Source organism: Cetorhinus maximus, chromosome 4 (genome assembly GCF_964194155.1).
Source record: "Cetorhinus maximus chromosome 4, sCetMax3.hap1.1, whole genome shotgun sequence".
Classification (NCBI taxonomy): domain Eukaryota; kingdom Metazoa; phylum Chordata; class Chondrichthyes; order Lamniformes; family Cetorhinidae; genus Cetorhinus; species Cetorhinus maximus.
Genome location: NC_135882.1, coordinates 15520901 through 15541884, shown reverse-complemented (window position 1 = coordinate 15541884; position 20984 = coordinate 15520901). Strand labels below are relative to the sequence as shown.

Genomic DNA, 20984 nt, shown 5'->3' with positions numbered 1-20984 from the left:
GTAAAGGACAACCACGTTGTACTATGTGAAGAATGGGAACTGAAAAGGGGGGACATGGTTTTCACACTGCAGATTTTCTACTATTTAATGCCAACAGCCCAGTTTGAAATGCTAGCCTATAGAACATTTTCCAATGGCACTTGCAGGAGCATCCAGTGGCAATCAAAGGATAATGCACTAAGATTTCCATGAGTCATTTTGTTAATGAATATTTTGATGATGGCATACTAAATAAAAGCATCTAAACAAATAAAAATCAGCAAAAGAGAATAAGTTCAGAAATGATGCTGTACAGTACTAACACTTGTATTAACTCTTATCATGGTCATATGTAATTATTTTGTCCACTTATTGTATTCTGTAAAAACCCAATAAAGTACCAACTGCTGTTGCCATTTACACCTCATGTAGACCCATCTTTTGGCTCTTTACTTATCTCATTACCACCCACTAATGGCTTGCACCATTATTTCTTCTGTCATTTGATCAGACTTCAGTCCTCCATTCTTTGCAGATTTCCCCCTTGGTTCTCTCCTCTCCTCCCTTCCCCTGTCCCTGCCTCTGTACGCGCTTAAAAACCATTGAATTTCTAACTTCCTCCGGTTCTGACGCAAGTTGACCAACTTGAAATGTTAATTCTGATTCTTTCTCTCCAGATTTCCAGCCTCTGCAGCATTTTGTTTTTTGCTGAAGTATTGAGTGCTGCCATCCCCAGGAAAACAGGCAAGCTGACAAAGTCCGGCGGTGTGAGGAATTTAAAGCACCTCGTTAAAAAAATGGACAAAGAGAAATTTAACTGGTGTCTAAAATGGGTGCAAAGTTGATACAGCAACCTTTCTGTGCCAGCTAGAAGCCAGTACTAAATTCAGTTTCGGGACTCCTGCTGGCAAGTTGTGAGTGTCTAAGGAGGTGAGACGTGGTGAAATTTGAATGGCTGGTTGGGACTTGAAGGTGATCCTGTAGGCCTCAAATGTGCCGGCAACAGGCTGGTGGTTTTTATGTAGGCCCAAAAGGAGCCCTCCTGTTCCCATTGGGCCACAAAGATACACCTTCAAAGTTATATGGAGCTTTGAGTGAGAGGCTTCCAGTGGTCCCTTTAAGAATCGTTGGTTAAGCTGCTCAACACCCGGCATTAGTAACCTTGCCCTACGATTTGAACTAGAATTTTGTGATTGGTGTTCTGCACATTTGAGGAGGATCCCAATGCCTTTCTTCAATGGACATCCTAGGCAGTGAAACATCACTCAGGTCAATATGGCACCTGCTGCAGATTGGGAATAACACAGTGAGAAACTTGGAGGTCTAATGCTAATTTTACACAAGAAAAACAGGCAGCTATAAGCAGAATTCTTTTTCCAAGACTGCAAAATGCAAAGATATGTTCCCCATCTAAATTCATCCATCCAAAAGAATGCTAAAATTTTCTCATTGAAGCATCCAATAGTTTCTGAAATATTTCCAAGTTTTTTCCCTCCACTAGCCTATTCTGAAGTCTATTCTACACATTAGTCACTTGCTCTGTAAAGAAGCATTTCTTGATATCAGCCCTAAATTTACCATACACTAGTTTTAACCTCTTTTCCCTTGACCTACTCTCATAATTAATATTCTGGATTTAGCTTTTCCACTATTAACTTCCTTGTATATCGTTACAACCATGTGAGGAGTGAAATGACTCCCCTATTCTCCCACTCCATGTTTGACCATAACAGGGTTTTTTTTTTAATTTAGAGAGGATGTGCTTTTCCATTTCTGTAAGAGTCCTACTGGTTTAGGTTGTAAAGGATTCGTCAGACAGGTTTTCTTAGGTTAAACAAAGAATGAGATAAGTTTATTGAAACTCTTTCCTGAACTAAAAAAAGCTAGGTAAATTGCAAACATCATTCATGTGTCACACACGTCCACCTGGGCTCACACATAGACCAGTGCAGATGGGAGAGTAAGAGGATAGGCTTATAGGATTTTTACAGTTCATGAAAAATAAAACAGAGAAGTATACGGTTAGCTGTTCCTTGGCTGGTCTCAACATGATGATTCCACACTGCAGCTGTTTTGTTCAGTTGTCTTCCTGCATGTAGTTGTATGGAGTAGGTTTCCATATCTTATTTACCAGAGGTCTCTTCTCAGGATGGTTATTTTGCAAAACCAGGCACAATACTTCTGAGAAAGAGAGGTAGAGAAGGTACACAACTTCAACAGCCTGTGTTCAGTACAGAGTTGTCTTTTGTTCTCTCTCTCTCTCCTGCTTGGTAAGCAGTCCTTAACATACCTTGCTGGCTGTATATTCCAGAGAAATTCTATTAGTTCATGTCTGCTGCAGTTATTGTTTCGGAACAGGTAATTGCATTTTGATGTCTCACCTCAGAAACATTTGAAAAGTCTTAGGATGGTGTGAAGCCAACAGGGGACAGGGTCTTTCACACTTCCCCAGGGGGCTGAGTGTCTGTATTTCACATTCCACTTGGTGGAAAACGGAATTGTGTGTATTGTAGCAGTCTGGACAGCTTCCATTGTCTTTAGACGGTCCCAGTTTTTAAAAAAAATACAACCAGAAAAATAAAAATTACAAATGGTATCTTTAAAAAGCACATCCTCGTAACACTTCCATACCACGCGGAATGAAATGAGGTTCACAGTCACTTCATCACAACATTGGGAAAGAACACAAATAATAAAAATAAACAGAACACATACATACACATTCATCCCTGCACTTATATCTTCTCTTTTACTCAGTCGGTTCTGCTATGTTTAGGCTCGGGTTGTTGTTCCTATGCGAGTTTTAAACTTTGGACAGGGTGTCCGCCATCACATTATTTTTCCTTGCAATGTGGGTCATTTTTCAGTGATATGGTTGGAGGAACAAACTCCAGTGAAATAGTCTCACGCTTTTTGTTTTGAATTTTTCCACAAAGGTCAAGGGATTGTGATCCGTATAGACTGTGGTCTCTGTGACATACACCTCAAAGTGTGTTTGAGAGCTTGTAATAATCCTAAGGTTTCTTCCTCCACAGTGGAATATAATTTCTGGTGTTCGTTCAATTTCTTGGAGAAATACCTGAGATCGATCTCATTATGCCTTATTCATTCTCCTGGAATAGGGCAGCCCCTGCCTCGCGGTCACTAACATCGATGGCTACTTTTATTTTTATTCATTCACGGGATGTGGGCTTCGCTGGCTGGGCCAACATTTATTGCCCATTCCTAGTGGCCCTTGGGAAGGTGGTGGTGAGCTGCCTTCTTGAACCGCTGCAATCCATGTGGTGTCGGTACACTCACAGTGCTGTTAGGAAGGGAGTTTCAGGATTTTGACCCAGCGACAGTGAAGTTACGGCGATATATTTCCAAGTCAGGATGGTGAGTGACTTGGAGGGGAGCTTCCAGGTGGTGGTGTTCCCATCTATCTGCTGCCCTTGTCCTTCCTTACTTCAAATGCTTTGTTGAAGACAGGAGCTGCTGACACTAGTTTGTTTGCTAGAGTGGCTTTCATCATCTCAAAAGCTGTTTGGCACACTGATTAACTTCCAATGTGTGTTCAAACTTTATTTTAACTAATTGACGCCATCAAATACATAATTCATAGAAAATGTCACCTACAACAATTTCAGGAACTAAACTGAGATAATGGGTGGTCTTTCTACAAGAACTTTGTATTTGCAATAAAGTATTTGGCCATAATTCTTCAAAGGAAGTAGATGCTATGGGAACAGTAATGACTTAAATAAGTTGTGGACAGCATTGTCTAGCCTTCAGGAAACGTTCATAATGGTTAAATGTACAAATATAGAAAGCAGAGTAATGGGAATAAATGACTTCAACACTGAGGTATAGTTTCCCTTAAAAAGTACCATCTCCTTGGAAACCATTATCTTAGCAGTGGCATCAGTCTCTGATGAAACTCTTTTCATTTGTCTGGAAAGCTTTACTCATCTGTCCACCTTCTGCAAATGTTGTCAACCTTTGAACTCTAATTGTTTTCTTCCTACAGCTGTACATACTAAGACTGTGACCTTTTATCTTCAGTAGAAGACATGTATGCTGCACCGAACAAGAAAACATGAAAGGAAATAAGTGTGATTAGTGCTCAAAATAAAAGGCAAGGAATGCTACAAAGAAAATAAAATGTTATGATTGATACGAGCACAATGATCTCTTGCAGCAAACGTAACTCTCGCCCGGAAGACCAGAGATCTAGATGTCGCTGCTGCATCCGCCTGGCATAAGATGACGAGGGCATGGGTGGTAATCCCAGAGCACAGCAAGGTGCCCCAAGCCTCAGGGCCAGAATTTTAAATCGTTTGAATAGGCGTGTGCCCAACCTGACAGAACAGGAAATCACAGGAGAAGATGTCAGCACATGTCATCGCGTACTTGTGCGATATTTCGCTCAGCAGACACGCGCGGCAATCGGAAGTGCTTCTGCTGACAATAAAGCTGGCAATTTAGCCCATTAAGGTGTCAATTGAAAGCAATTTTACGTGGCCCATCCACTTTTACGATCGGCAAACAAGCCAATCGGCCTGGCAGGCTTCGCGTTTTTGCTACAACCTCGATTCAGGGTGGGGTGAAATGTCCGGGGTGCGATATGACAAAAAAAGATGTCTGGTGACTGAGGGTTTTTTGAGCTCTGCTGTCAGGTGCTTGAATGTGCTGCATAGACACAGTTTGGTGCATTGTTTTCTTCCCATTTAACCTGTCCAGGTCTGCAGCTCCCTGAGGCAGCTCCACAGCAGATGTCTGTCTTCAGGGAGCTCATTAAAAGCTCCCACCTGTAGCCTCATTTTTCTCAGTGCCCACCCTCTTCCCGCTGCCCCCTGGCAGTGCCAAGCCTTTCTCGGTGCGCGTTTCACCCTGGCTACCCGTTAATTGGCCAGCCAGCGTGAAATTGCGTTTGGGGGCTGATCGAGGCCAGGAGCACATTTCACATCCGTTTCCAGGCCCACCGATTGCGTGCACCCGACAAGCGCAAGATTCAGGTTCAGGTTCCTTGAATGTCCCTGAACTGGGTGCCAAGTTGACAGTACCACCTCTTCGCTTGGCCATTAGCTCAGCCACTTGCCCAATCAGCAAAAGGGCTGAAGCAGATGTAGGTTACAGCCCCATTACCATGATGCCAGCAAGCTGCACTGAATGGGCATCTCGCTCACCCAATCCAGGCAACGCAATGTCAGGGCAGCGCAAAGAGGCTGACCCAGCCTCCACCTAGATCCGCAATAACAATTCCTTTTGGGGCCTTTTCCTCATCAAAACATAGCAATGTTAATCAGCCCATGCACGTCGCACACTCAGTCCATTTGTACCAAAGTTTTTCACATTTCTACCTAAATTGAAGGGTACAATTCTAAAGGGGGGGTGCAGGAACACAGAGACCTGGGAGTCTATGGGCACAAATCATTGAAGATGGTAAGGCAGGTTGAGAAATTAAAGTGGGTGAAAAGGCACACGGGATCCTGGATGTTGATAGAGGAGGATTCAGCGAATGTCATGTCATTGAATATCAATGGGAGATGGTTAGATTCTCTCTTGCTGGAGATGGTATTACGACACAGACGATGGTAAAGGCTGACTTGTTCAAATCCCAGAGGGAAACTTGAAACAACTGTCATAACTCATTTTTGCAATTTGTATGTTTCGAGATGCAGGCTTTGAATTCAGTGGTAATAAGACCACTGAGTCTCAAGAGGGTTTTTATAAAACTAAAGTAAACATTTATTAATACAAGAAAGATTGTAAACACATTCATACATCTACAAAATTACTACTATAGGAACTACAAAAATCTGTTAATTAATCTCTCAGTTACACCCCATTAAGGCAGCAGTAAATCTCATAGATTTAGAGAGACACCTGGCAAAGCACAACCTGGACAGTCGCATTCAAAATGAGTTCCCTTCAGCTCTGGGTCCTTGCAGACAGCAGTTTGAGGCTTCTCACACTTGGTGAATCTTAAAATGCCTCTGTCTTACCCACAATCTCTTTTCCCCTTTGTACATATCTTTCTCTTTGAATGTAAATTTTCCATTGTATCACTAGGCTTTTAATTTTACCTCTTCTAACAATAACATTCTTTCATTCCACCAATTTTATTAGTAAAAAAATTGAAAAAAATAAACACATTACTTGACGTCTTCTAGCTAGGTGCAAGATTTCACCCATTCTTTTGAATGGTTTATTTAAAAATGAAAATCGCCCCCTTGACACTTATGTTTCTGAACTTCCCCATGTTTATCTAATTACCATTTCAAATCTACTTCTTTTTATACATCAAAGCTCTAGACCAGCTGGCTCTAATCCAATCAAGGCACACACACATACGCACACACACACAGGCACCACTAAGCTCTATTTTAAAAAAATAATTTCCAATAACATTATAGGCATTAATATCTCTTCATGACAATGGTCATTGCCGGGCACTTGTGTAGTGCAAATGTTACTTGCCACTTATCAGCCCAAGCCTGAAAGTTGCCCAGGTCTTGCTGCATATGGGCACAGACTGCTTCAGTATCTGAGGAGTCGCGAATGGTGCTGAACATTGTGCAATCATCAGTGAACATCCCCAGTTCTGACCTTTCGATGAGGGGAAGCTCATTGATGCTTGGGCCCAGGACACTACCGGGAGAGTGTGGTGGAGGTAGATTCAATCAGACATTTAAAAAGAGAATTGGATAACCGCCTGAAGGGAAAATATTTGCAGGGCCACGGGAAATAGGTGGGGGAATGGGACTAGATGAGTTGTTCTTGCAGAAAGTGGGCATGGACAGGATGGGCCCAATGCCCTCCTTCTGAACCATAACCATTCCACTATTCCAAGAGATTTTCAATCTGAATCCTACAATTGAGATAATGCTCTAATTTATATATTAAAGCAGCCTTCTGCATGCCTGAGGCCTGCCTGAATGTTACATCAGGTAGGCCTTGACCAAGACGCACTCCTACCCACCACCCTGCACCACCCCCCCCACCCCCACCACCCAACTTCACCACTCCCAATTCTCAATTGGTGGTTATCGTTTGCCAAGCCCGTTCCAAGAATTCCATATGCAGCAAGACCTGGACAACTTTCAGGCTTGGGCTGATAAATGGCAAGAAACATTTGTGCCAGGCAATGACCATCTCCAACAAGAGACAATCTAACCAACTCCCCTTGACAAAATAGTCATTCCTTTGTTGAATTTCTCTCCCCTTCTATACGAAGGAACTACCAGCACGGAAGTTAAAAGGTGCCAATCTTGCATCCAGGCAGCTCCGCAAAAGAGGGGTTCCCACAAACACAACTGGTAACTATGATGCATCATAAATCAGCAAGGAACGGAACCAGTAGGGCAGGGAGAACATCCAATATCTGGAGACTGCAACGCATCTTCAGCAACTAATAAAACTAACCACCCTTGGGCTAATTGGCATATGTTCCAAGGTGTTGAAGAAAACTAGGGAGTGAATGTGTTGGGTATTGGCCATTCTCTTGAGGGAACCATTGGTTTATCAGTGAAGCTCTAGGAGACCAGCACCTAGTAAATGTAATGGCCCCAGTGTTAGATGGGTCTTCCAGCACATGCCTGTTGTAGCTCTGTTGGGAGAGATCAAAAATTAGCCAAGATCCACATATGTCAGGTCCTGGCCTTCAGTGGGAGAATCAGGGGGTCTTTGTTTAGGGTGTCACCTCTATTCACCCCAAGCGTGCTTCGCTATGCCACAGGGCATGTGGACAAGGGTTGGGAAATCTTGCTTCCCCAGCCTCAGTGGGACATGATGCAAGGTAGAAGGCAGCTATGGCCTGTGAGGTGAGGTGTCTCAGTCTGTGGGACAGTGCAAGTGTTCCACCAGGGGCAGGAGTGGTGGGGTCAGCAGGGGGTGGGGGGAGGTGATGGTAGTCACAGTCCAGGGCAGGAGCCTAGAACCCCCCCCAAAATGAAAAATCTACATTTTGTTATCAGCCACTTAGAAATGAGATGTCCTCTTATAGGCTTCGTCTATTCGGCAGGTGGGGTGGGTGGGTGGGATCAGTACTGAAGGCCACTGACAGGTGAGATAACAACGAGATTGTGGCCTGTGCAACTCATGGGTCAGTGTTGAAATTCAAAAAGTGTGATTAAAAACTATAGGCCCATTGGCCTAACATCAGTAACAATTAAAATAATAGAAATCATTCTTTGAGTAAGTTGAAGAAATGTCTTTACAGCAGTAAATTAGGAGGAAACAAATGGATTTGGAAGCTGAAATTATATCTGACAGGCCACCTCAGCTCCTTTGTGAATCTTATAAACAAAGGAGACAGCATAACTCTCAGCATTAAGAGTTATTTGGACTTTGAGGAAGCTATTTATAAGGTTCCACATGAAAGGTTTTTAATTAAACTAAAAGCCATGAGAATCCAATGTAAAACATGAAAATAGAAAAGAAGTTGATTAAAATAAATAGACAACATTGTGCTCATGAGAGGTATAGTGTCAGACTGATGAGCAGAGCGCGATTAAGATTCATGTTTGGAACCGTGATGTTACGTTAATCTACATGGAGAGCCCAAATTCTGAAACCAACTGGAAGCTTGTCAGATTCACAGACAACACTGAACAAAGGTGAACAATAGGCACAGAGAATGCTATTATAGATTTGCAGGAGGTTTGAGATCAGTCATATAACTGGACAGATAATTGGCGCATGGAACTTAACGGTGACAAATATAAAGTATTGTACATTGGATGAAATACTATGCACCATAAGTACGCAATAAATGAAATAGAAATAGCACTGAGAGACATAAAAAGGGACGTGGAAATAATTGTAGACTTGTCACTTTCATTGTAACAGACCAAGTAGAACGCCGGGCTGCATTGCAAAACAGTAGAGTGCAGTCTGCAGAGGTCATGCCAAATCTTTACGGTGCTCTGTATAAGACCCCAGGCTGAAAGGAGATGAACCACAAGAGAAATTTGGAATAACTCAAATGGAAAATTCTAACGCCCAAGGATGGATGGGTTGGGGGTGGGTGGAAAGTAAAAGTCTTTCGAATCGTAAACATTATCCTGATTCAGCTACTTCTGGTTTTAGTGGAGTTTAGTTGGGGGATAGGTGACCAATCGGCTCTCAGGAGGCTTCGGAGGTTGCATGTCTCCATTTCAACAGGATTTATATTTTACGGGTAGCCAAATTCCAAAGTCTTAGGAATTCTGGCAGGTAAAAGGAGGCAGATAGGGCTGAATCCATGGAGTAAGTATATTTACAGCACTGCTTGTGGGTCAGAGGATCAGGAGTGTTTATTAGGACCCACAAGCAAACTCCTTTACACTTCCCGGGATGCTTCATACCCATGATCTCTGATCCACCCCAATCCCATCCTTTGATTTCCAATTCTCTGCCCCACCCAGATCTCTGACTCCCCTGCCCAAACCCCATCTCTGAACTCTTACCCCCACCCCATGATCTTCAATTCCCCCATACTCTGACCTCCAACGCATCCCAGCCAATCTCCTCCAATCTCCGGCTTCCTCCCACTATCTCCGCAACCCCCAAACCCCGGATCTCTGACTGCTCCATGTTATACGACCCTTCTGTAACCCCTGACAGGCCCCCCCCCAATATCCAACATCCCGCCCTGATCACTGATTCCCCCCATGCCCTCAGATCTCCAACTGCCTCCCCAACAAACTCTGACTCTATCCTTGATCTCCAACTCCCATCATGATCTCTGGCACTTCTTTAATCTTTGACTCCTCCGTTAATCTCCGACCTGCTCCTGCCCTTCACGATCCCCAAACCTCTGCAAACTCCAAATCCCTCTGGGGAAATTCCTAGCCAATGTTTCCATTAATGAAACTTAAGCTTAAAAACAAATAGCAGAAAACATTTCTTTGCTTAAAAGTGATACACTGTTTGGAATAACCCGGCAGGCAAGCTGATGGAGTCATAGATACCGGGGGCAATCAAAATGCAGTTGCTTGCTAGGCTGGAAGAAATAGGGCATTGACAAGATGCCATTTGAAGGATCAATAGGGTTTTCCTCTTCTTTAGGGTTGATTTTTTATCATTCTCCTGGCTAGAACAGAGTGGGTGGGAACTAAGATGACAGGGCACAAGCCACGTTCTAGAAGCATTTATGCCCTCAACCATCCTGACCTCACCTCAGGAGGGCTGACCACCCCCGGCAGGTGAAGGCTTACTTCACATTCACATTGTGGCCTGGTGACCCTTGCCGCAACACCATCGTAATTAAATAGCTTGGGAAGCCGGCAAGGTGTCAAACCTGACAGAATGACCTGGCAGCAGACAGCAGAATGGCCAGAAGAGGCAACGATATGTGTTAAAATGGACCTTTTCAGCAGATTCCCTGTCGGCCAGGAGGAGCAGGAATGCTCCCCTGGAACCCTCCCCACCCCACTAGGAATCCTTGGACCTCTCCAGCCTCAAATCTGGAAAACCCTTTACCCCAACACTGATTTAGTGACTTTCCCTTTGAGCTCCCATCCCTTGGCCCAACTTCACTCCATCAATTTCGAGCAGGAAACAGTTCTGCTGCCGTATTTAATGAGACTCAGGAGTAACCCAGAAGGAAAAAAACAGTAAAAACTGTGAAATAAGAATACTGGTTCGAACTGTTTTTTTCCTGCAGGGTACAATGGAACTGGCCTCAGGCTAGAGTCTCTGTGGGGTGATTCCCGCCTGCCCTGCATTCCATCCAACCTGAATCAACTCCAAGTCTGATTATCATCAAGACATCTAAAGGGATATTAGTCGAAAAGATTAAAAACCCAAAGGGGTTGCTGCAAAGGAGCATCAGCTCATGTGATGTTGTTCAAAAGAGGCTTTAAATTGAGGCCTTTTTGCCTGTTTAGGTAAACATTAACCCAACCCATAGCCCTATCTAAAGAGTTCTTCTGATATCCTGGCCAAAATTCCTCTTTCAACCATTGCCGCCAATGAGCACATTAACTCTTCATTTCTCTTGTTGCTTTTTTGTGTGCTCTCGTTAGCTGGGATTTTGTTGGACCAATGGGAGTGTTGCCCACCAACTGGAGAGCTGGCTGGGAGCCCCTGTCAGTTCCGTGGGGAAGGCCCAACAGAATCAAATGTCCTTCAGGCACTTAAGTAGCCACCGTCGGGTCTTCCCAGTGTTTGAGGTCCCCAGCGGTGGAAGCTCTACCAGCTGTGAGCTACTGGCCAATCAGAGGCCAGTAGCTCCTCATGTCACCAGTGCCAGCTGGAGCAGTGGCAGCTGGTGGCAATGCAGTCACCAGGAGCCCAGGATCATTGTGGGACCCCAGGCCAAAGATAAGTGAAGATGGGATGGGGGTTGCAGCAAGTGGGGGGGTCACAGGAGGAGGGGTTAGGGGCTTTGGAGGCAAGGGCAGAGGGCTGGCTTTCAGCGGAATCCCCTGCCCAATGCCGGGTCCACTTCACTACGAGGACGCACTTTTGGAGGCTGCTGCCAAATTTGACAGGGTTTGCTAGGTGGCCTTCAGGAGATGTGGGAAAGCCGTGCAACCACCATTTAATCCCTGAGCTGCCCCTAACCTGTTTGGTTGGGGGGGGGGGGGGGGGGGGTGCAGTGCTCAGGGGTAACGGGTGCCAATTCACTTATTACTAAGCCTAGTTGACATTCTCCGCCACCCCTTCCACCTTCACACTTAATCAGGAGAGATTCTGCCGACATGGGGCCTTTTCCACAATGAAGCGCTATGTTTCCTATTGCGACATGTTGCATTAAATCCAGCCCATTGTGTTTACAAAGCAGCTGGCGTGCACAATGGTAACTGAACCTCAAAGTAAATCATTCTATGTCAAGCAATTTGGGGCATTGTAGAGATATAAGGTGCTAGATAAATGCAAGTTCTTTCTGTCCTTCAATGGCTTGTAATATTGGTGTCAGTGTAAGGTTGAAAATGGCAACCAAAGTAGTAACATGAGATGCCACATGACTGATTTTTGTCTCCATCCTGTCCCAGAAATGGCACAGATGGGATGCAGCAGAATGTTAGAGCTGGATACAGTTTAGTCCTCATCCCATATGCTATAATATTTGCAATGGAGCTTTGTGGAATGCCCTACCTACTGCCTGAGAAAAAGATCACCTTGCATGAAAAATTTCCTGATGCTCATGCGCACAGGATAACCAAATTCAACCTAATTTTAGACATTGGGCACTCAAAGCTGTTGGGGGAACCAAGGAGACTGGTGAAAAATCATTTAAAGACGCCGGAAAATTAGAAGTTACTTCTGTTAGGCCATTTCTAGCTCAGCTTGATCTGCCTTTTTTTTTTGCTGGTTCTTGGGTTTTTCATGAGCTTTTGTGCCAAACTGTTCTCAAGAACCCTTTGTTTTCGCTCCCAGGAAGAGCCACAGGGGAATGCCAGGTCGCTGAGGCTGCCTGAATGCAGGTCTCTGCCTTCTCACCAGTATCTGCACAGGCCCAACCTGCGGATAAAGGTCAAAATAGCTCACTACGGCAAACAATTACTTGCCAAAACTCCCATTCCAAAAGGAAGCTGCGATGGCAGGGGTATGATGTGTGAACATTTAACTAACTGTAATGTTGGGTGATTCCCTGCTTCAATCGCCTTAGGATGAACTTTGAGTAGCTCTACAGTAAGGGAACCCAACAACCAGCAGACCCCGATTGGCCAAAGCTGCCAGGACGTCAGCAAGCCACATCGGCAGACTCTGGCCTACCTGCCCGGCAACGATGGTGGGAAACTGTCTCCACAGGACACAGGTAGGCAGAACACCAAAATGTACCAGAGGAACAGCTGCTCTTAACCTGCACTGCAGGGCCGGCACACTTAGTGAGAGTGCTGGTCAGCAGCCTACACAGACATGGAGAATGAGGACTTCTAATACTGTGGAATGGCACAGAAGGCGGCCAACTCGTATAATGCCACCTCCACCTCAGCAGCCCATCAAACAGTATGTCAGGTCCTAGGCAGCCACACCACTTGCCTGCAGATCCAAACCTGTATGTTTGCTTTCCAATCCCATCCTTTATTTGCTCACTCTCCCTTCAGTCTCCATCTGTGTTTTGAACTCTTTTAGAAGCTGTAAGAGTTATGGCCTTTTTAAGAGCCATAAAAGGGCATCTGGCTGTTCTGCTTTAATTGTCTGGCATCCCTTCAAATTTCACATGCAATTTTCAGCTTCCACCACCACTAATGTGCTCCCTACATCCAGCTAAGACTGCACCCAGCACTCCAATTACACAAGTGGACTGATCCCGAGAAATGACACATTGGGAATTAACAGATTCCCAAACCAGTGAGACTTAATTGGCACCAGTTCTAAACCATTTGTCTGACTAACACCAATGGATGAAAACCAGCCTCAATGCTTTTTTTTCAAAGCTATGGTTTAAATCAAATTGAAGCATGTTTCCAGGGAAGTCAAGCACCATTCTCTCTCTCTCCAGGTACCATGCCCTAAGAGAGCATTGGCAACCATGGACTTCCACGTCTTGGTCCATGGTTATGCTTGGCAAGGTATTATAGTGGTTTGCTATTGTCTTCTGCAGATCCTTCTGCTAGTAATTAAGAAATGGAATGCTATCCTTTATTATGAGAGGAATTGAACATAGAAGTAAGAATGTTATGCTTTAACATATATATACAGGGCATTGGTGCGACCCCATCTCGAATACTGTGTGCAGTTTTGGTCTCCTTATTTAAGGAAAGATGTAAATGCGTTGGAGGCAGTTCAGAGGAGGTTTACTAGGTTGATACCTGGAATGAATAGGTTATCTTATGAGGAAAGGTTGGACAGACTGGGCTTGTTTCGACTGGAGTTTAGAAGAGTGAAGGGTGATTTGATTGAAGTATACAAGATCCTGAACGGCCTTGACAAGGTGAACATCGAAAGGATGTTTACTTTTCTGGGTGAGTCCAGAATTAGGGGGGCACTGTTTTAAAATTAGGGATCACCCTTTTAGGACAGAGATGAGGAGATATTTTCTCTCAGAGGGTTGTGTGACTTTGGAACTCTGTCTCTGAAGGAGGTAGAGGCAGGATCATTGAATATTTTTAAGGCGGACGGAGATAGATTCTTGTTAGGCAAGAGAGTCAAAGGTTAGCAGGGGTGGATGGGAATGTGGAATTCACCCACAATCATATTGAATGGCAGAGCAGGCTCAAGGGGCCAAATGGCCTACTCCTGCTCCTATTTTGTATGTCCTGGCTGATGAGGAGGCTCTCCCAAGCTTGCTGCTTTCCATCAAGCGTATTGGGAGGATTTTCATGTTGATAATCAACCTGTTCAGCCACGTTATGAACACACCTTCCAAATAGCCATTAATTCCAAGGGTGGGACTTGAACCTTGAATTTCTGGCTCAGTGGTAGTGATGCTACCCACTGCACCACAGGACTTCCCCATGCACCATTAACCCAGAAGGAACATACATTATTCAATCCTGGCCAACTGCATTCCCCCTACCGGGTCTCAATCTCATTGTCCTGTTCTCCAAGGATAAAGAAAAGCACAGAGTGTACTTTCTACATAATGTGCTCCCCTCACATCTCTCTATTTATCTCAAGAGTATTTCTGGTTTCATGTAAACCCATTACTCCCACCCTCCTCTTCATTCCGCTCAATAGCACAGGGCCCCGATGGCCATTCTATTAGCTCCAGTGAGACCTGCCACTAAAAGGTAATGTCCCTGAAAGAATATTGCTACACGTGAAATTTCAGTTGAGGAATGATTTTTCCTCACGTTTTTAGGTTGTGGGTGTCAGGGTGGTAAATTAATAATTTCCTCCTTTAAGGGAATACAGCCATTGCATTTAACATTAGCAAAGTCTAGCACTGTGCAAAGCAAAGATACTTTGTTGAAAGAAACCACTATGTTGTAAGGAAAGCTTTGTAGAAACGCAGTTGCCTCTTCAATCTCCATGCAGCACGCCTCACTTAAAGGCTATTAAAAAAATCTGTCCACTGACATAGACCGTCCTTCAGACAAATTGTCACACACAACTCAAATATCATTCCGTTTTTGCTTAGGAGCCTCAAGGGATCAGGAAGAATGATTAAAGCAACTTTAATCAGCTTGTCATCTGGCACAATTGCATTACTCATACAATAGTTACACAATTATCATCTCCCCGTGAGATTTCAGAACTTTAATGTACTGATTCTCAGACCTAGAGGAAATCATTAAAAACTAGACAACCCATTAAAGGGAGCCTTTCAGCACAACTTCAGCAGTGACTAATTCATTCGCACCAGCCGGGAAGGTTCTGTTTGTGAACCGGATTTTGGGTTGGGTTAGCCACTCCCAGATGGATTGCTGGGCAGAGGTCACTACAATTAGACGCAATACTCCTGGGAATGGATAGCCAAATCAAGCTCGATTTCTGCTGTTGCTTTTGCAACTAATGCTGATGGGGCGCATCAGGTGAAGAAAAGATCGGGTTTCACTGCCGTGCCTCATAAAATTGAATAATCTGCCACCGTTTTCTGTCAGGGTGAAGGTTCGGATCCCATGCCCTCCCACCCTGAACCCCATGTTTCCAGTAGTAGCTGCGCGCTCCCTTCTTGCTCCTGCAGCCTGTTCCAGAGAACTTCGCATCCGAATGGAAGCCAAACCTGACAACCAGGTCGACTTCTGGGTGGGGAACCTATACAATGAGCAAAGCAGGGCCTTGGAGTCAAAACTTCCCAGCCTGTGGGGAACGATGGGTACCTGGATTACCTGAAGCCCCCTCCCCCCACCTGCACAGCCAGGACCTGTCAAAATCGGGGCCTTAAAGCACTCAAAGGTGAAAGATTTGGTGGACACCTCCATTAATGACCGTGGAGCACAGAGGAAATTGAGGTCCGTTTGGCAGAGTAATTGGCAAGAGAAACAGAGGCAATGTGGGGAGAAATTCTTTTAAGCAGTGAGTTGTTATGATCTTGAAAGCACTGCCTGAAAATGTGGTGGAAGCAGATTCAACAGTAACACATGAAAAGGGAGTTGGATCTATTCTCGATGAAGGAAAATGTGCAGGGCTGTGGGGAAAGAGCTGAGAAGCGGGACTACTGGACAGTTCTTCCAAAGACCAGGCACAATGGGCCAGATGGCCTCCTCCTGTGCTGCAGGGATTGAGTCTACATTCACCCCATATTTAACTTGGTGCGGGTGGTGAGCGTAGGGCCGGGAGGGTGAGTGTCAATCTCGTCCTCACTGATCAGTGTCAGGCCTGGCCCACTTTAATTCCTGGGCCTCATTGAAATAAATCAGGCTCAACTCCCACCCGAACTCAATGTCAATGACGTGACCAGTGAGCAAGCATGAACAATTCACAGAAACAGTAAGTGGGTTGGGAGACTGAGGGCGGTGGGGTGTTGGTGGTGGGCGGAAGTGATGGATAATGGAGAAAGGGAGCGGGGAAGCTGGCTTGGAGAGCAAAAAGCATCTTTTAAGTAATAAATGTCATTTATCTTGCTCGGTCCGTTTCTGGGTCTGGTGAGGACAACATTGAACTTTGACCCTGTGATCCAAAGTTAAAACAGCACTGGGAGTACTGTGTGCAGTTCTGGTCACCACATTATAGGAAGGATGTGATTGCACTGGAGGGGGTGCAGAGGAGATTCACCAGGATGTTGCCTGGGACGAAACATTTAAGTTATGAAGAGAGGTTGGATAGACTTGGGTTGTTTTCGTTGGAGCAGAGAAGACTGAGGGGTGACCTGATCGAGGTGTACAAGCTTATGAGGGGCATGGACAGGGTGGATAGGGAGCAGCTGTTCCCCTTAGTTGAAGGGTCACTCACAAGGGGACATAAGTTCAAGGTGAGGGGCAGGAGGTTTAGGGGGGATGTGAGGAAAAACTTTTTTACCTAGAGGGTGGTGACGGTCTGGAATGCACTGCTTGGGAGGGTGGTGGAGGCGACTTGCCTCACATCCTTTAAAAAGTACCTGGATGAGCACTTGGCACGTCATAACATTCAAGGCTATGGGCCAAGTGCTGGTAAATGGGATTAGATGGGTAGGTCAGGTGGTTCTCACATGTCGGTGCAGACTCGATGGGCCGAAGGACCTCTTCTGTACTGTGATACTGTGTGATTCTGTGATTCTGTGATTCCTACTTTTGAATCCCACTCAGGCTCTCACCTGCCTAGGGCGAGGGCCTCAGACACCCTCCAGTGCTGAAGAAGAAGGAAGCTGCCTTTCAGGCAAGTGGGGGAGTGGGTGCTCCAAGATGGAGGTGCCCTCTCTCCAACTTTTTAAACATTAAAATTAAAAATTAGCCTCAGGCAGCTCGGTCACCACTGTAGAACGGGGCTGTCCCTCACAGGGCGGCCTGCAGCCACAGCTGAAAGCAGACAGGCAGAGGGGACCCTCTAAGCGACACCCCCTCACCCTCCGGCCTACTGCTGAAAGGCCTCCTCCAGCTAACTGCACTGTTCCCCAGTGCTGGTGAGGACCTGGAGGCTCCCACCTCACTGCTCACCTCCATCAGGAACCAAAAATTCAGCCCCTAGTGAGTGTGGTGGTAAAAAGTCAGGCCTACATCCATTTAGCCAAACCACTGTGCAAGGACTTTTGTGTATTGAGATTTTTTGATCTGATAGAAGTCGTTTAAAGTACCGTGGGTGTTAGCAAAAAAAAAAATCCATTTCTTTTATGTTCACAATTCATTCTATGGATTTCTAAACGTATAAATCAGTTTAATTAAAATCCAATTGGAACCAAATTACATCGCAGTAAAATGGCAGCATTTTCACTGTGTTAGATCTGCATGAGTGTATTAATAATCTACCACATTCAATAATTTATCAAGTTTTCTTATTTTACAATTGGTGCTCAGTTTTTGTTTTGGGCCTCCGTCTATAACCAATGCCAACTGGCAAGTGGGGGTATGCCCCTGCTGGCAAACAGCCTTCATTATTCATCTCGTGTGTAACCAGCTAACATGGTTGGGCCAGCATTGAAACATAGAAAGTTTACAGTGATTGGCCCATCGTGTCTGCGTCGGCTGAAAAACAAGCCACCCAGCCTAATCCCACTTTCCACAATTTGGTCTGTAGCCTTGCAGGTTACGGTACTTCAGGTGCCTATCCAGACATCTTCAAATGAGCTGAGGGTTTCTGCCACCACTACCCTTTCAGACAGTGATTTTTAAACCCGGACAACCCTCTGGGTGAGAAGCTGTTTCCTCGTCTCCCCTCTAAGCCTTCTACTAATCGCTTTAAATCTATGCTCCCTAGTCACTGGCTTCTCTGCTAAACTCAAAAGGCCTTTCCCATCCATTTTATCCAGGCCCTGAAAATTTTATATATCTCAGGCAAATCTCCCTTCAGCCTCCTCTGTTCCAAGGAGAACAAGCCCAGCCTATCCAATCTTTCCTCACAGTAGGTAATAATATATTGCTCATTGTATACCCAATATTTGTACAAATTCTGCATCAGATTTCTATTATAGGAGCACCAAGAATGTATCTAAATTGATCTTGATTTGTGCAATTCAGATAAATCCAGCCTTTTCCACCTTTGTAAATGATTCATAATTTGTTTCTAAGTGGGTGACAAATGAGGTAGGCTATCCACTCCAAGGGCTGAATTTTCCCAGAATTGCACTGTGCGGTAGCGGGCGGGTAAGATGGAGTCCTAACCGCCGGTGAAAATGGCGGGTTTTCACGCCGTATCTTCCCGAGCCCACCTCATTATATATACACTCTCAGGCAGCACGCCATTTCCATGGCGGGCGGGCTCTTATTCGCCCGCTCGCCATCACTCCACGGTTGCATCATGCTGGCCGCCATCTTTAAAAGGCATCTGCCAGCAAAGCGCTCATCACCACCAGCTAACCATCGCTTCCCGGGAGACATGGCCGGCAAAGGAAAAAACACTGCAGCACCCTCCTGCTTCAATAACGGGTCCCTCGAGCGACTGCTGTATGCCGTGGAGGCCCACTGGGATGTGCTCTACCCCCACTCTGGCTGCTTGGGAGGCAGTGACAGTGGTGGTCAGTGTGAACTCCCTGCAGAGGGGGACAGCCACTCAGTGCTGCAAGAGGATGAATGATCTCTTCCGTTCTGCCAGAGTAAGACACTCTTTTCATCACTCCCAACTCACACACTCACAAACCCATCAAACACCCACAGGGCCCTCACTCGCTGCCAGTTCAAGGGACATCACCATTCACTCTCTCACACACACCGTCATTGTCCTCATCCCGTCCATGGGACCACTCACCACCCACACAAGCCAGGTATGCTTATCATCTGGTCTGGCAGGCGTCCTGCTTACACTTTCTCCATCTCTATCCATGCAGGACAAACTGGCACACAGCAGGAGGGAAAGGTCACAGACAGGTGGAGGGGTGACGGAATTCAAAGCTCTGACAGAATTTGAAAACAGAGCCGTCCAGCTGGCCGGTGATAACCGGGACGGGTCCTGTGCTGACTGTGAGGTCGGCGCTGCTCTACCAAATGAGGATCCAGCAGTGCAACATCCATCAGACAACCATGCTGTGAGTGATGTGTCCTGTTTCACAGGCCACTGCCATGCAGTAATTATCTCCCCTTGCTTTCACAGGCACATCTGGGAAGTGGCCGATGGAGTCCACAACCCAGCGCCTCCAATTAAGCTCCGAAGAAACCTCTGAAGAGGAATCTGAAGGCACCCTCCCTGAAGTCCTGTCACAGCGCTCACCCACACCCTCCACCAGCGCAGAGACACACACCTCACGGGAGTCTGGCTTTAGAGTAGCCTTGGGATCACAATCTGATGAGCACATCGCACTTTCTGATCCACAGCAGGCAGCAGCAGGAACTTCCCAGGTGCCCAGCATTCGGAGGACTGCTGGAGGCCAGAACGTTGCTGTGTCCGAGACAGATGATGAGCCTCTGGACTCACTCATGTCACAGTTGCTGGAGCTGCAAAGGCAAGCTAGGGAACATCAGGAAGGGATGTCCGCTGCACTCCTCAGATTGCAAGGCACGATGGGGGAGTCCGTCCGTCTTCAGGCTGAGGTGATAATGCCGGCATTGCAATGCACCGAGGTCATCATTGGCAGGATGGCAGCCGCCATGAAGACCATGGTCCAGGACATCAGTCCTGTATTGCTGTGCGGACTTAACTCAATTGCTGATGTCATAGTTGGCCTCCAACAGTGTGTATGCGAGAGGAGTGCTGGGCAGTTCGATCTCACTCCAACTACCCCTGCCGCTGACGGAGTCAGCCAGGGGCCCTTGGGAACCCATAGGGAAGAGGATCAGCAGGTGAACGCTCTGGATCCATCCACCCAGGAGACTCTGGGAGTGACCGGCCCGTCTGACTCCCCTCTTCGTGTGACCTCCAGAGGTCAAGCTTCACAGACTGAGGAGGGGGGCCACTGCCACACAGCAGGATCCTTTCTCTCAGAGGGTATTGGTGCTGCGATAAGCTAGACTGGAGTCAAACATTCATAAATGCGATGTGAGGATCATCGGGGACAGCTCACTGCATGTCACCATCATCCTCCACAAATCTGGCAGCTATGAGGGCCTCCTGAGTGCGCCTGCCTCGCCCAGCTAGCGCGAGAGTCTCATCCCCATCGTCATCACCACCGAGGACCCCCTTACCCTCATCCCTGTTGGTGTCCTCCTCATCGGAGGAGACGTGCAGCTCCTCCATCTTCTCCTCAGCCAGCTCCTCTCTCCGATGCAGCGCCAGGTTGTAAAGGGTGCAGCAGATGACGATGCGTGACACCCTCTGTGGACTATATTGCAGGACTCCACCAGACTGGTCCAGGCACCGGAACCACTCCTTCAGCATCCCGATGGTCTGCTGCACCAAGTTGTGAGCTGCTGCATGAGCCTCATTATAGCGTCGCTCTGCTGCAGTCTGAGGCTGCCGTGGGTGTCATCAGCCACGGCCCTTGTCCCCAAGGAGCTAACCCTGCAGCCTCTGTGGACCCTGAAAGACTGCAGGGATCTGTGAGTGACTTAGGATGTAGACGTCGTGCACAGCCCCTGGAAACCATACGCACACCTTTAGAATGTGTTTCTGGTGGTCGCATATGTTTAGTGAGTGGAAGCCCT

General features: G+C 46.2%; 1 long non-coding RNA gene across 1 annotated transcript in view; it reads right to left on the bottom strand.

The window, feature by feature from the left end:
- Nucleotides 1-1813: 1813 nt before the first annotated feature.
- LOC144679299 (uncharacterized) overlaps nt 1814-20984 on the bottom strand; it is an 86025-nt gene continuing 66854 nt past the window's right edge. Inside the window, exon 3 of the long non-coding RNA XR_013576308.1 lies at nt 1814-2514. This is a non-coding gene — a long non-coding RNA (uncharacterized LOC144679299). The remainder of the gene's footprint in view (nt 2515-20984) is intronic.